Source organism: Geospiza fortis, unplaced genomic scaffold, assembly GCF_000277835.1.
Source record: "Geospiza fortis unplaced genomic scaffold, GeoFor_1.0 scaffold45, whole genome shotgun sequence".
Taxonomy (NCBI): domain Eukaryota; kingdom Metazoa; phylum Chordata; class Aves; order Passeriformes; family Thraupidae; genus Geospiza; species Geospiza fortis.
In genome coordinates, this window is record NW_005054327.1 from 5,766,817 (window position 1) to 5,783,757 (window position 16,941).

General features: G+C 35.1%; 1 protein-coding gene across 4 annotated transcripts in view; it reads left to right on the forward strand.

Annotated features, from left to right (window-relative positions):
- Positions 1–16,941, forward strand: part of DACH1 (dachshund family transcription factor 1) — a 261,421-nt gene that overhangs the window by 126,454 nt on the left and 118,026 nt on the right. The window lies entirely within an intron of this gene.

Here is a 16,941-nt window from a genome sequence, read left to right on the forward strand (position 1 = left end):
CATAACAAATGTGGTCCTTGAACTTTTATACATCTGCGTGCATTGGTACATGCCAAACATAACATACTCCAGCTTATTCACCTTCAGGCTTCTGCAGAGGCTATTAACTTGTATAATCTGCAAAGGATACATATGGAAAGCCTTTCCTTATCCAGCTCCCAGACCAGCTCTACACGAGTCTCTGCTTTGGTGGAGAACAGAGTGGTGGTAGTGGTACCTCGTGAGCTTGGCTTTTTCTGGGTATGACAGAAGAGCACAGTGAGCCACCAAGATATGCCCTTTCTGAATCCCATGAAGCAAATCATGCATGCTCCACATGGGTAGTGTGGGTAAGGGCAGGAAAAAATTCAGTAAGGTCCTTATTTCCTCTGTCAAGAGAATAGGAGAAACCTGTCAACGCCCCCCCAAACAGCAGTGGCATGTTTGTATACTATGTGTAGGTTCTGGGATAGTTAGAGGACTGTTGCAAGCCATTTGCCTGAAAAATAGTATTTTGACACTCATGTGCTTGTCATCTGCTTTCTTAAGGTTTAGAACAAAGATTCACAACAATATTAGATAAACCCAGGGTAAATGTCCGGCTGCAACCCAAAAGCCTGCATTCCCTGGCAGGGCTGGAAGTGTGCTCATACTTGGGGAGATGTCCCTCAGATGGTAATGCTCACCCAGTCACAGGGACGTCCCCCTAATTTGGGATATTATATCACACTACTGCAAGAAAAATGAATTTTTCTTTGATCTAAACTGAGATGCTAAAATCACCATGTGTTTGTAGCAGACATTTTTAAGAAGTATGAAGGATATCAGGATTGGTGATACAATTGCAAGAGTTGACAATACTGTTGTGGCCCAAACGGTTTTAGCTGCCATTAGATATTAAACACAGTAACATATCTAAACATATATAGATATTAAACACATCTTATTCTTATTCATAAATACAGAAATTAACGAGGAATTAATTTTTCTGAAGTGTCAGCTACCTCAGCAGGCACTTGTAATGTACCTTTTGTGCGAGTCACACTGTAAACAGAAATGTGAAGTACATATGGGTAGGAAATCCTTTTCCTGTGAATTGTCCAGTCAGCCTTGCATTGTTTGAAATTACCATCACCACATACTTACCATATGTCATTTCGTATAGGAAGATTGTGCATCTTGGAAGAAGCAGCTTTAAAACCTTTATTTTCTGTTGGTTAGTTTAATCTGTCTGCTACTTTCTTTTTGCAGTATAATACCAAAGTGACTCATGAGTCTTCTGCAAGTTAAAGGCATGTGGATATTATCAGGAACAAATGATAATGTATAATAAGTTTGGTTTTATGTAAGTACTGTTTTAAATTAATTAAGGCTAGGAAAAAGAGGACATGAATTACCTTTAGTAGTATCCGCAAATATAACCCATTCTGCAGTTTCTGTGTGTAGCAGGCATCTGTGCTTAGAGACTAAATGGTGAATGGGACTCTGACTATCAAAAAACAGTTGCTGGGATGAAAGTCGTGATCAATCTCTGTATTTATAATTTTGTATTTTATCAGTGCCTTCAATCTTTGCCATAGCATAGCCATGTGCAATAAGAAATGTCTTTGCACTTCAATTTAATTTTAAAGTAATTGCATCTAGAAGATGCCTTGATGCTAAAAAAGTATCATATAATCCATGTAATTATAGTTTCTGCCTGTTCATTTATTAGCTACGTTTACAAGCAAGAAGTAGGTTTATATGTTTTCAAAACATATGCTTGGTAAGCACTAAATCTAAGACTTATAAAAACATTATCAATATGTTCTAATTAATATTTGCTCTTTTCCTTAAGCTGTTATGAGGATACTTAATGCATAGCCTAAAATTAGAGTTGACAATTGCAAATACAACCCAACCAACATAGTAATAAAATCAATACTTACATTTCCCTTGGGGCCACTATTTACTGTTTGCTGTGCCATTTCCTTAATGGAATGGCAGTTATGTTTGCAGAAACCTTGTAACTACGATTTTTGTATTTTAACTAAAAGCAGCTTTCCTAAAGTAGTATGATTAAAAAAGAATCTGGAGTTGCTTTCAGAAAATTGCTGTAAACATTTTGCAGCCCGTTTTAACAAAGACTAGTAAATGTCACTGAATTCTAAAATGAATTATTTGTAATGTTTAAAGTCCTTTCAGTTGTATTGCAATAGACATTTGCCTTAATCTTGAAATACTTCCCTGATTTGTTTTTACTTTCATTTACTCGGTTCAAATTATTCTCAATCACTGAAAGCTCATTCCTGTGTGGAGGTCTGCAGTGTTCTCAAAGTGTACAAGGGAGCCTTGCAGTTTATTTGACTTAGCAAATTGAAATAATGGAGGGAAGTATGATCTTTGAGATGAGTCATTGCAGCTGCTGCACAGATCTAATTCTAGTCTTTCGACTTGGTTCTTCTTTCACTGAAGTCTGCCATTCTCTGTCAGGGCAGCAGCGTTTCTGTGCCTTGCAATGTAACTGTATCATACAGAAGGCATGCTATGGTTGACATTTATAGTGCACACAAGTGTCCTGTGTGTTTGCATGTTCAGTAGAATATTTCTCTAGTTATCTCTGACAAGAGGGATGAGCATCTGAAAGAAAATCTGTGAGTCATCATGGCTTAATAATTCGTTCCTTATGGGGCTCTGCTGACCATGCAGCGCTCTTGGCAGAGCTGAAGTTTAGGGTAACAGGTTCTGTCGTACAACATGGCCACTTTCTTAGGCTCAACTGTCAGAGACCTACTATTAACTCTAATTGTTAACTAATTATTACTTTGATCATCTGACCTTATACCAAACTTCTGCTTTCACTCCCATTTTGCAACTATTATTTTGAATAGTATTCATATGAGTGGATCATTTGTAGTCTACATCAGTATCTGATTTTAGTCACTCCATGTGAAATGTCACCATTTCAGGATCTCCTTTCATTTCACTTGTTAGTGATATGGGAAAATTAAAAAATATGGAATGCAAAAGAAATTTTGAAATACAGTATTTTGAAAGCATTGAAATTAGAAATGTTTTATAGCGATGCAGAAAGTATATGCATATAGAAAAATGTGTATTATATATCTAAGAAATCCATAAACATATCAGAGAGATATAAACCAAAATATGCTGAATTGAACTGAAAAAATACCAGAACAAAATGGAAGTTCAGGATTAGGTATTTTGGTCCAATTCTGAATATTTGTGCAACTTTTAAGTTACAAATGTCATTTAAATTGCAGTGGTCCTTGTAACTTTTCTGTTAGGATGAGTTTAAAAAGTATGTTGAAATTAGTCTTTTAAATATAGATATAAGAATTATGCAAGTTTTTATACATAGTACAGTTTAGGTATAGACTGTGTCATCAGTGATCACTGTTAAAATTTGTAAAATTTTTATCTAAAATTTTTAACAAAAATATCTGAGAGTCTGCCCTCAGGCCATTATTCATTGTTCCAGGTTTCAACAGCAACAACAATTCAGCTTCCACAGAGAACAAGTCAGGATAGAAACAGAAATATCTTCTAGTATTCAAATATTTTCTTTTGGTTTTAATACTTCTAAGCTTTGGAGAAAGGAATTAAATTTTGCCATTAAGATGACCCTAGAATACCTAGTTCTGATCCATCTGGGATGAAAATCCATCTGGGTCTGAAGACCTAGATAGAGGATTGAAATTTCTACAATTGTGTTTCAAATGCTGATTGGATTTGTTTAGAAACATGTGCTACTCTACTGCAGCTGCACTGGTGTTGCCCAGGCACACAGGTCTGGGAAACCTGCTCTCCAGCAGTTTTGCAAGAAAAGAACGTTATTTTGGAACATTTAACTCCTGTTGCCTAAATGATATTGGCATTTTCAGCACTTGATGCCTGTTATCATAGAAGAAAGTCTTGCTGTTTGTTCTTTGGATTTGGCAGATGTAGTCCCCTGCCCTTTACTAATACAGTGCTTTATGGCATCATTTGAGGATACTGTTTCTGGACAAAATCACTAGATTGCCCAGAAAAGGTTACTAAGAGCAAACTGGCTTCCACCGTACCAGTGAAAAACATCATGTGGGTCTGATGGAAACTAGATTAATCCCATCATCAATAAACAAACACCCCCCACGTACTTCAAAGTTTGTCCCAGTATGATTTAATTCTTTGAGGCTCAGCATTTGTTTATGCAAACCTGCAGTATTTAGTGGCATCAGCAGAGTTTGTTTCATTAATATTTAGCCAAAGCAATTGTGTGCACAGAATCCTAGACCCATTCAAGGAAACATATTTTGAAACAGGATATTGAAAATAAAGTCCATAGGACAACAAAAGTCAGCTTACATGCTGATGTCAGCATTTGTGTGTGGTGATAAAGCCAAGCTCTTTCCATGATAAAGATAAATTCATATCCAAATCTTTAATAAAAAAACAAAACTGATGTTAGCTATTCCCATTAAAGTCAGAAACGTCTTTGTAACACTTCCCAGAGACTCAATTGTTAGGAACAAAAGTTATGTCCTGTTAAGAAAAAAAATTAATCACTCAAGTTATTACATAGGGTGTACTGTGTATTCTGGGTTCAAGCTTTATGCTGAAGCCTTTGAAGAGGCTGCCCATACTTACCAAATGTTGTAATTGATACAGAATCACTGCTATACAACAGCTGCAATAACAAGGTGCTGCTGCCTTTACTTTAATCTACCTCTCTTTCTGCCAGTTTATTATGTTTTGAATTTATTCTTTTGTAGATCTGTGAGCTATCTTTCTTATGGAAATTAATCTTTTTAAAAGATTTGTACTCTCATTTTCAAACACTAATACATTCATTCAAGTATCCCATTATTCAGAACCAGCTGGCTTTTTATCTAGTGATATTTACTTCAAAAAGCCAAGTTAAATGGTATCATAGATTAATTCTCAGGGCACAGGAAAGCTTTTTTAGAGAAAAAGAGATTTGGTAATTACTTAGAATATCGCAATAAAATCACAGAACATGTCAAAAATGCGTTATATAATCTGTCATAATACGAAGCTTCAAAAAAAGTTAATTCACTGAATTGAATCTAATATGTACATCAGTATATGATTTTTAAGTGAAACATTAAGTAAGGATAAAACTTTGCTGTGATTTATAATAAGCTATGTCATGATTTTTAGTTATGTATTTTTTCTTTAGAGAAAGCACTGAAACTTCAAAAAGGGCATTATCCACTGAAATTTCTTACATAAATCAAACTGGAAATAAGACACATTTTACAATTCAATTTAAGATCCCACAGAGACAATAATGTTGCAAGCTGTGCATTTTGCAGAGTAATATAGTAATGTCTAGTTTGCATTTTTGAAAAACCAAATTAATCACACTGTATTGAATATGTTGAAGCAAACCTAAAATTCATCTATTATTAAAAAACTTGTGCAACAAACACAAACTATATTTTATACATAAAGGACAAACTCATTTATTCATTAGGTTAAAACACTTGGAGTTTGCATTTTGTAGCTACTAAAGAAGTGACATTTGCTATCTGTTCTCTTTTTTAAATTTTTCAAAGCATTGTGTTCAGACTAATCTGCTTGAAAAATTGTACTAATACTTTAACACAGTGTCAATCCTGAAGACTGCGTAGAAATCCCTGTGGAAACTAACGGTAGCCTCGATATTTAAATTTTCTTTTTTCGTGAATCATTTTACAGGACAAATATTCAGTTATCATATATCTCATATTTAAGTAACACATTTTATCCCTTGAAAGATTAATCACAAGATAATAAACTTTTAAACCAGTTTTTAGCATTTGTCCATTCTTTGAGCTAACTTGCATAAGCACTACTTTGAATTAGGACTTGTATCTTTGCACTCAGCTGTGCTCAGACTGGTACATCAAAGCAACCAGAATGAAATTTTGGCCTTTATCAAGTGTCACTGACTTCAATGGAAACAGGATTTCAGGCTTAATCTTTTAAAGGGAAACATATTTCAAAATTATTTGTAGGTGTTTTCCTGTTTTAGAATATAACTGTGGAATTATGTATTCTATATCTTGTGAGGCATATAAATTCTGCATGCAGAATTTATATGCCAAGTGTTAGGTGCTTCTACTTGTAATTTCTTTTCTAGGAACACAGCTCGAACTTCTTATAGCCTCTAGGCCAAATTTGAATTCTAGGATTTGATTTCTGTCATAATTGTTATCTGTTAGCAATTTGTCTGTGGATTCATGTCTTGATGATTTGAAAATGAGAAATGCAGCTTTTTTTTTATTTTTGTTGGAAATCTATATTGACTGTACATGAGAGAGATTGTTTGGACAAACAAAGACTTCTGAAAAAAATGTTCACTTGCATTTTAAAGAAACAAAAATCTTAATTCAGAGTAAAAAACTTATTGGATTTTGAAAAAAAAGTTTGCATAATTTTTCCTGAAGCATTTGAAAAACTTTAGGCCCTTGTCCAATATTTTAGTTCAAGGTCTAAGCCTAGATAGTTTTTAATCCAAAATTAACGTTTGTTTGTTTGTTTTTGTTTCTTTGTTTGTTTCTGTTTCTTTGTTTGTTTCAATTAGGTAGCATAGAACACATTGCTAAATCCAGTAGTAGTAAAATTTCAAGCAATTTTCAGGTTCTTGGCCACCATAGTGGAATCCAGACCTCTAGCTGAGGTGTATTTGTTTTGGGAGACTTAGAATTAGTGGTAACATACAAATATCTGACACAACCCCCCCAAGCAGGGCAAGGGGGTGGAACTACATGATCTTTAAGGTTTCTTCCAACCCAAATAATTCAATGATTCTTTCATTCTGTACTGAGCTGATCCATGTGAATTGCTAATGTATCATCTTGTTTGTAGGGCTTAAGCCTGAGGGACTTAACACACAGAAACGTCTTTATCCACTGAGTGTGCAGAGGACTGAACACAGGCTGCTGAGAAGGCATCTCTAGCCCACCTTGTTATTACACAATAGCCATCAGTTATATACTGCTCAAAACTTATTCAGAGAGCATGAGACTTGGGAGCAGAGGTCACCTTTCTCAAAACTGTACCCACAGTACTGATCTGGAGAGCATTGTCACTAATTGAGTCAAGGCAAGGTGAAGAAAAAGTACTTTTTGGCTACCTGTTGTCTCTCCTGTCATGTAACTCCCCTCATCTCTGATCAGATGAGTTATTGATCATGAAGAAAGATTGAAGGAGCTATGAAACATAGTAGAGATGTGTGTTTGTCTTTCGCTGACCATTGAAAGAGTGCAACATTCTGATTTTTATTAAATGAGATCTGGATGTAAATACCTTGCTAGGAATTTTGTCTAAGACACAGTAAAAGATATTATTTAAAGTACATTTAAAATGTGTGTGCATTCTTCACAAATCAGTTTGATATAAGATACAGGAATGACTACAATGAAGAAGATTCATGTGGGCTTGGTAAAGTTCAGAGTACTAAATCTTGATGTAATAGCTTAGGTGAACTTCCTTGTCCTAGAACTATTATAAAAAAAACCCAATAACTGTAAAACCAATATTGAATACATTATCATAACACGCTATCATTTAATGACAATAGACAATTTTTTGTCAAACACTGGCTTGATGCTTTTGTCTCTTCCACATTAGGTGAAAATTTTTGCCTCTAGAGATCATTATAGGTAACAGTGACCTTTTGAAGTAAATAAATATTTTGCATTAAATAACTTAAAGATAGTGGTTTCTTTTAATTTTAAAAATGAAACAAAACCACCAAAATTAATTAGAAAGTAATAACACCCTTCCTCCCCTCCAACCAGTCACAAAAGTCCAAGGTAATATTTGAGAAATTTGCTGTTTGAGATGTATCACTTTCACATTCCTACCTTCTTAATCCAATTTCATACTTTTAGCTGCCTTTGTGTGTAGATTTTACCTTTGATCATTTTTGTAAGGCTTCAGTCAGAAAAACCAGCAGCAGTTCTGAGTAGGATATCATTACATAAACAGAGAATGGTGGTAGACTAAATCTCACAGAGAAAATTATCCTTTTTGCATAAACAAAACCAATTGTAAGAAGCAATTAAAATAAATATGCAATTATGTGTAGATCTTTCTCACTGAGGGAAATTCCTTGTAGCCTGTTGTCTGTGTATATGTACTTGTTTTTTTCAGTATTTTCCCACTATAAGCTCTTTGGGGCCAGGAGTGTCTACCTGCCCTAATTGTCACATATTATTACTACTACTGGTATTACTAGTCATACTATTTGTAACTTTTTCATTGTCATCCTGAGAAAGTAATAAATCAAGTGCAGAAGCAGTTTCAGCAGTCCTGAAACAAGACTCAGGATCCATAAACTCTTAGGTAAGATTTAAGTAATGAAATGGTCATCTGTCTTGGGACATGGAACTATAGGAAAAAACCTAAAGGCTTAAGTGTACAGCAAAGTTACTGCAGCACAATGAAGTGCTGAGTAACAGCTGAGATATAATAATGGTTGTCACTCCACGCCAAACACAAGATAATGTACGAGTTATTCTTGATCAAAGGAAGCACATTATGATTTTGTTTGCTAGGCTGGACATCCTAGATTTTGAGCTGGTGAAAGAATATGCTCCATTTACAAATCCAAGCATGTGAAAAGAAGATATTTTTAGTAGAACTCTAATTCACAATTTGTTGTACCATTTATATATTTACACATTTCATTTGTGTGTGTGTGTGCATTAAGGTAGAGATCTGCACACAGAGGCATACACATGTATTCAAATAACATTGAAGTACTGAAGTTGTGTACCTAAAAGCTAGCAAAAGGTATTTTTAAATGATAATAATAATAATAATAGTAATAATAATAATCATCATCATCATCACTGGATTTCTTTGAGACCTGGGTCTATTACATGCTGCAAATTTACATAAGGAATATATTAGACCTAAAAATTAGGGACTATATCAGAATGGTCATGAGAAAGCCATATCAAAACTGTGCAGGCAACTCAAAAGTCAGACAATTCCTCACAAAGCTTTAAGTTAGCATCTGCTTCCCAAAGGAGAGGGAAATGGCTCTGTGACCCTCAGAGCCTGTGCAGCCTTCTGGCTTTTCCGCAGCAGCTTTCTAGTGTAGGAGAGACACAGCATCGATTCGGAAACCTCTGTGTCCAGCCCCATGCTGCTCATCAAGCCAATATCAGGGCAAACATAAGTCTCCTTTTCCCTGAATGGGAAGCACAGCCATGTGCTCTGGAGAGTGCCTGAGACTTGCTGCAGCTGGTGGGGTTTCATGCAGCCAACTTGCATTTGTTTTCCCAGAGAGCACAGGGATGTAATTGCTATGAGACCTTGCGATCAACTTTGCTTAAGACTGGATATTAATCTGTTGATTAATAAGGACTCATTTTTGATAATTTAGCCTTACTTCCTAAGAAAATGACTAAAAAAATTCAGTGAGAAAAAATCTGAAAAATGGTATTCAAGAAGGCGTTCTGTGCGCAACCTTTTAGAGCCAACGTACTGTTACGAGTTTGTGCAGCATTCGTGCTGGAAACCGAAATATTCCTCTTCAGTTCAGCAATTTTTTAAAGAAGTCATCAATAAACTTAATTCCCTGTAATATGTCAACCTCCCTGCTTTGCATTTTCATCCCTGATGCATCTTCTTTGGAATAGATGGAACATGATTTTACAGAGGCTTTCTCACTTTTAATTTTGCTTTTGATTTTAATTTTTGCTTTCAAGCCCAATATATCTTGCTTCTCATATTTTTTCATATTGTAACACAGCTGAAACAGGTGGGGCAAAGTGTGGACTAGCTAACAATTACGTCTGTCTACTAGAAGACATTAGGAAGCTTGGCATTCTCACTTTTTGCATTTTGTCTATGCAATTAATTTTTGCACTTCAGCGTATTTACTGAGGATTTTCTAGTATTTGTTTTTCTTTAGTTTATAGTTTATACAGGACTGCCAGCTGTACTTAGATGTCCTGAAAATCTGCAGGCGTTTTCTTCTTGAGTTAAAGGGGCAGTAATTAGGTTATTATTTTTCTAAACTTTTTGAGAATTTTTTTTAAAGAGAAAGAAAAGGGGGATGACAAGTTACTGACTACATACATGGTATAATGCTTTGGTTTACTTTTGTTTCTGAGCACTGCTAATACAGAATTAGAGGCTGTAAAACTCAGACTAGAGGTAATAAGGATCAAAAAGCAGGGTCCACACCAACTGAGATATTGCCTGTATCAGACCACTGTAAATACTGATCACAAAATCCCATCTAAATCCATATTTTCAGGAAAGATTAGTCACTTACTCATAGACATGAATCACTCAGAACCTTAAACTTGTGTCTTTCCCCTTGGACAAGTTTCTGGGCCTGTCTGTTTTAGTTTCCACTGCGCTAAAAAGGAAGCCCATCATTCCGTTATACTGATTATATAGACCAACAAATCAAATGAGGATAGCTTCTTTCTTTTTAAACTGAACTAACAGGATCTTACAGTAAAAAAACTTAAACCTATATTTTTCAGAAAATGTTCTAAACATGTTCCTGTAGACTACTCAGCCAGGCATATTCACTCTTACCTGTTTCTTAAGCATACAGAAAATATTAATATCTGCAATTGCATGCAATGACTACATATAGTAATATATTAATTATCTATTGAACAGGCAATTTTTGTACAAAAGCACATACCACTGTAATCCAGATGTTTGCAAAATGCTTTGTGATTCTCATTGTGTTGAGAAAGAAGGACAATGTAGTTTTTAGTGGTTTTTGGTTGACTTCTGATGGCTCATTAGTCTTTATATTTTAAAAACTATAGCCTTAAGGGACTAGCTGTACTTCCAGCTTTCTGGTCTGAAGTTAACTTGTTTAACCAGGTGTACCTGACAGGAAAATGGGGTCCAGTTTTTATTGCCCTGAACAAAGTGAATGCAACACATCTGAGTTTTTGTTTCTTGATGATGTCACACATTTATTTTTGCATATCTAAAATCGCATTGTTATCTTTTAAGATCATATAGCCATAAAATAAACTGATTTTTATCTATGAAATTAGCTCAAGGTAGGTATTAGTAAGAGGAGACAAATGGAAAATCTATTTTTAAGTAAATGTCACACGGCCTGTAACTGAGTTGCTGAGCTTTCAGTTGTCTTGGACAGTTTCATTATTCATTAAATTGAATTTTAAAAAGCTTTTCCTGTGTTAATCTTTTTTGGTGAAATAATGAAGGATTAGTATAAAATATCTATATTCTATGAGATTCATTGTAACTGTAAAAAAATTCTTTCACTTACTAACTTATATAAATTCAGTATTTCCTGATTAATGATTAAACCTATACTCTGGTATTCAGCATTTAGAATTCAATCTTATTTCCTGGAATTAACAGTTTCTACTACAGTTTTTATTATCAGAACATAAATATGGGAAAAGTAAAGTGGGTACAAATTTGGCTTATGGTGCAAAGTGCTGTTGTAATTTCTTTGCCATTGCCACAAAACAAGCGTGCAATAAAATTAGAACAGTGAATGAAGGAGTCTACATGATTGAGGCTACTAACTGTTTTTCAGATTACTACTTTTGTCAGCAAAGAATAAACAGTATGCAATTCCAAAGGTTCTTTTGGCTTTTCCTTTATATATTTCTGTAGGAAAATTTTATGAAAGGATAGGGGTTTTTTGTGTGTATATGGTTTTTCTTTAATTTGCTACTGCACCTGTATATAATCTGTCATGATAATAGCAGAACTACAAATACCAGACCCATCAGCCTACTATTTTAGAGAAAATTATGAATACTTTTAATTAAGAGCCCACATTGCTCATGGCCCATTTAAGAGCATAAACGTGATTTTATAACCCAAAACTCCCAAAACAAAGCAAAATTTTGTGAGGGGGTAACAAAGAAAAGAAGAATCCTTATGTAAAGCCAAATACAGAGGGTTACAGAGAAGACTTGGGAAACTCTTTTTTCCGTGTTGTAGTACTTTCTCTCCTGATCACTTTGTGGTCCCAGAAGAGGTAGCAAAAATATTAGACAGATACTGTTTACAAATGGCAAAGGTTTTTTTTCCCCTTCAATGATGTAACAGTAACATAGAGACCTCATAAAAATGCCTTTATCTGGAGGCATGTGTCTTTTACACAGTCTCACAGCACTCGTATATTGCAGATAAATTGTACATCTGATTTTAGAAAACTGAATTATATAGAAATCAAATCACAAATTTATAACAATTCAAAGACTAAAGCAGCAGCACTTGATTTGGGCAGTTTAAAAAATGGTTTCCTCACTGTCAGGAGGCTAAGATTACCAATTTTTAGCACACTGATTATGCATATTTTCCAGTGGACATAAATAGCCCAGATCGTGAATAGTCCACTTCAGAAAAATGAGCCAACACAGCTGATACTGATGCTTTGTTTGGTAATTGTTGCTGAGATACAAATTGTTTCAGCAAACACAGAAGATAACAGAAAGATTATGAGACTAAAAGGAGATCAGTAGCACGCACACACAAAAAAAAGCTGATTTGTTAGTGGGAAGTCAGACTCTTTTGTGCTTTTGCTATGTGATACTGCTTGTGTATATAATGATACCTGAAACTATTCCCCAGCCAGTGCTGGGGTTCACTTGCCTAAAGACATGCTTGAATTGTTCTATATAATTCCATAAAATATCAAGTTTTCCACATGAAAGGAAGGGGAAGACCCAAGAGCCTGGCAGATAGCCTAATTTTAATTTCTAAAAACCACCTATAATCAAAAAAAGTTTGGCTTGGCTGCCTAGGCATAGATATATGCTACTGCCTGAGATACCCTCGAGCGTCCTGCCTGATCTACACCTCCAGATAGCCTTGGGACTCACCAACCCTACAAGACATGATTCAAATTCAATTTTGGCCATGTCAGGAGTTGTGTGTTCAGGCCATTGAACTGAGTCTGGGAGAAGGGTCACTGTAGTCTTTGGAAGCACCAGATGCAGATTCAGCTGGCCAAAGATAGGCCCGTCTCCCACAGAGTGAGCTCAGCAGCTCTCCAGAACCTTTTGGCTGGATCCCTGTTGACTATCACAGGAACTAAACTGTTCAGCTCACATTGTGGAAACAGACATTTAAGCAAACTGAATTCTAATGGGGTCAGAATGAATAAAGGAAAAGGAGTCTGCAAAGAGGAATGATTATAAAAACGAACCTGGTACGTTTAGATCAGCATTTGTTTGTGAGGCTGACATTGTACACTAGTTTTCTGCTTCATTTTGTTTTTCTTGGCTGCATTACCTTCTAGTCCAGAATTGTTTCAATTTATTATTACCATCCTTAGCTACCTAATTGTGCTACTAATGAATACAAATAATCCAGGCATCAGGCTTTTACAGACCCACTTCAGTGTACAAATAATGGTTTGTTGTGTAACTGCTGATTATGGGAGAAGGTAACTCACATTATGGAAAATATGTGCTGAAGTATTGGTGATGAGGAAAGCAATGGATTCTGTACTATGCCTTTTAAATTGTGAAAAAGTATTGTCATTCTTATTCCATTGAGTTGTCCATCATGAGAAAATGTGAGATCATCTGAGCCTAGTTTTTAAGCACGTGTACTTACATTTGGAACTTCATTTCAATTTTTTGAGTGCCTGTATTAGCACTATCACGTATGAAATATGTAGTTGGCTACCAAATTGCCTATTCAAGTACATATGTATGGGGTTTGAGCACTCAACATTAAGCATTTGCATTTCAAAATTGGATCCCTTGTGTTTGAAAGCCTTGAAAATGGTACTCTGTGGTCAGCCTAGTGCAGCATCAATTGAAATGCTGTTTGAATGCAATGTAGAGCTTCCAATTGCTGCTTCAGAAAGTGTTATGCTGAATCTGGAACACTTTGCATAATTTAATTAATTATGCCACTAAAAACTGATTTTCTCTCAATTTAAAGCAAACAGCTTTTATGAGGGTGAACTGCAGCACCCAGGGATATCAGGTGTCCAAGCTTTTAATCCTATTACAAAGACTTGACAACCACTGATGGAAACTGGAAAAACATAAGCCTCCAGCAGGGCAACAAGTGAAGAGGAAGAAGGCAACAGATTTTTAATACTCTTTGAAACCACTGTATGCATTAAATCAAAACCAAATGTAAAAAGTGACAGAACTGGTAGCTTGCACTTTGTTGTGCAGACAGTGAATAGTGTCTAAAGAATAACACTTGTTTTGCTTTGACATTAATGAAAATAATTGTTTCCTCTAAGAGAAAAAGTGTTCTGTTTAACTAGCATAAGAAAAATGCAGCGCATGGCCAAGACTTTGTATCTGTGTCTGTTCACTTAAAGTGTTCAGGAGCTTGACACTCAGAAGTTTGAAAGGGGTTTCTAATGTTATGGATTGAATTCTATAGAGTCTATAAATCATTTTCCATATAAGCAGATCTTAACAGATGATTTCAGACTACAAATATTAAGGACACTGTCACTAAATGCTAGCCTTGATACTGTGGCTTTCTGAAACTTGTCTTCTCTCTTCCAAATTATTATTGGGTTCAATATCACGCTAAAACAGCAGACACTGTAATTTTGAGGCAGAAAAGAGTACTGATTTAGAAAAGCTCTAATTTCTGAGCCACATAAGCAGAGCCATAATTGGCAAACTATAACTGACCTTGCAAAATTCTGTGACCAGGTTAGGAAGGGTCACAGAAGAATTGACTCCATCTCCATATCGAACGTCAGCATGTAACGTGAAATTAACTGCACTGTAGAATATCTTGCTGATAAAAATAATGAAAATATCTCATTACTGGCAATTCAGCAACCATGTAAAATGCAAACATCTTCCTCATAATGCTAACAAATATTCATATAATTACTAATATATATTTATGTATTATTTGTATTCATATATATAAAAGATGCTACACCTGGCTCAAAGGGGAAACAGGAATTAGTAGGGCTCATTAAAAGAGGTTTAACCTATATTTAAAGGTGGAAAGGGAAAAAATCAAGCTCATTAGAGATGTCTGGACAAGGCACAGCAGTGTTTGAAGGACAGTGTTTTAGCAAGATACTTTGCTCTGCCATCTCACTGGAGGTAGAGGATGGAGAGCCATGTGGTGGCAAAGACTGCAAAGTGGTTTATTAATATGTTATAAATCACAGAAGAACCTAAGAAAAGTCATGCAGAAATTACTTGTCCCCCCCAAAAAGGTGGTGGAATCAATGGGCCAGCTGAAATGCATCTAGAGCAATGCACACAGCATGGCCACCAAACAGGAAGAGCTGGAAGCCATCGTGCAGCAGGAAAACTGTGGCAGAGTTGCCAGCACGAAGACATGGTGGGATGACTTCTACAAGTGGAGTGCTGCAATGGATTGCTACAAACTCTTCAGAAGGGATAAGCAAAACAGGAGGGTGGGGTAGGCCTGGATGTTAAGGAGCAAAATATGTACATCACAGTGGTAAAAAGCAGAAAATTAGAGAATATGAAATTAAAAGGAAAATAAATATTTTTCCAGATAAGATTTAGCTGCTTTACTATGTATTTAAATGTGTGTTAAGGCTTTTTGAGAGTATCTTAGTTCTCAAAATATAAGAAAACATGTTCACTTGTCAGAGGTCATGAGATTTGAATAAGGATTTACCATCTCAAGTATGTTCACTGCATAAAGGTTATGAAAATTTCTTGTAAAATAATAAAAGTATCTAATATAATTGATTCTTTTCATTGTTTCATAAAATTGCTTTGTTTGATTGCAGGAGACTTTGGACTGAATTTTCATTACCTACTTCTGAACAATTTACACTGGGATTGAGACAGTATTGAGCTAATGAGTTAGAATTTATATTGAGCCTTAACTGTCTTCCTGAAGTAACTAGGGAAAGAAAATCATGGCAATAATGGAGTATTTTTCATTATAAACTATGTTGTACAGCTTTTACAATCAGGTTTTTAATAGATCTAGAGAAATTAAATTGGAATTCTACCAACTTCTGTGCTTTTGTCATCCAATGAAAACGACGTTAAAATATGTCAAAACTAATAGGCTTATCCCCTTTCTACTGAAGTAAGAAGGAGGTGGTGTCGTTCCTGTTGTTTTTCAGGCTCTGCTGTTCGTTAAAGAGTAGGATATATGTAGAAAAACATTCAGAAATATGTACTTTGCTATAATCCATAATGCTAAATAGAGACTGAGCATAGATTGAATACATCTTGACTTGTATCATCCTAAAGTCCCTATCAAGACATGCTCCCATGAAAAGAGTAGACATTTTCAAAGTCAGGAGGTTGAAATTGTGCTCCACATAAAAAAGGAAGCAATCATATATTGCTGATGGGTATATTAATACTGCTGAGAATGCATGCATATATCCATATTTATTAATATCTTCAAACATTGTTTATTGATTGTGTATGGTAAATAAACTCATACAGTGAGTGTATAGATTACTGTGTATGCATAAACATACATACACTCAATCTCAGCATTATATGTAAGTACACACCAAGAATAATACAGTTTGTCAGGCTGGAAGATCTTAATCTTTTCATTGCGCATAAATACACAAATCTATAATGAGATATTAATTATTATTGTCCTTTATACAGACTGTATCGTATTGTCCTTTAATTGTACCTTATTTAATTCTATGGTTATTTTTTATGAGGAAGTCTGCAATAGTGAAAAAGGGTGTTTTTCAAAGAAATGAATTATTTCTCATCTCAATACTTGTTTGTCCTCATTCGTCTTTGCTGTTAGTCTGTTCCACTGCCAGAAGACTGCAAGAATCAATGTAATCCCTAACATTTATATTAATAGTATGAAATAAAAATTTCATATACAAAATAGAATCATCAGCCAAGCATATATGCATGCATGTTGGTGCCCTCAATAAATTAATTTTTTAATTACTCCCAAAGAATGTTTGTTTATTCACAAATACAGGACACGATATAACTGCAGTTTAAATTTTAATTGGCATAACAGGCC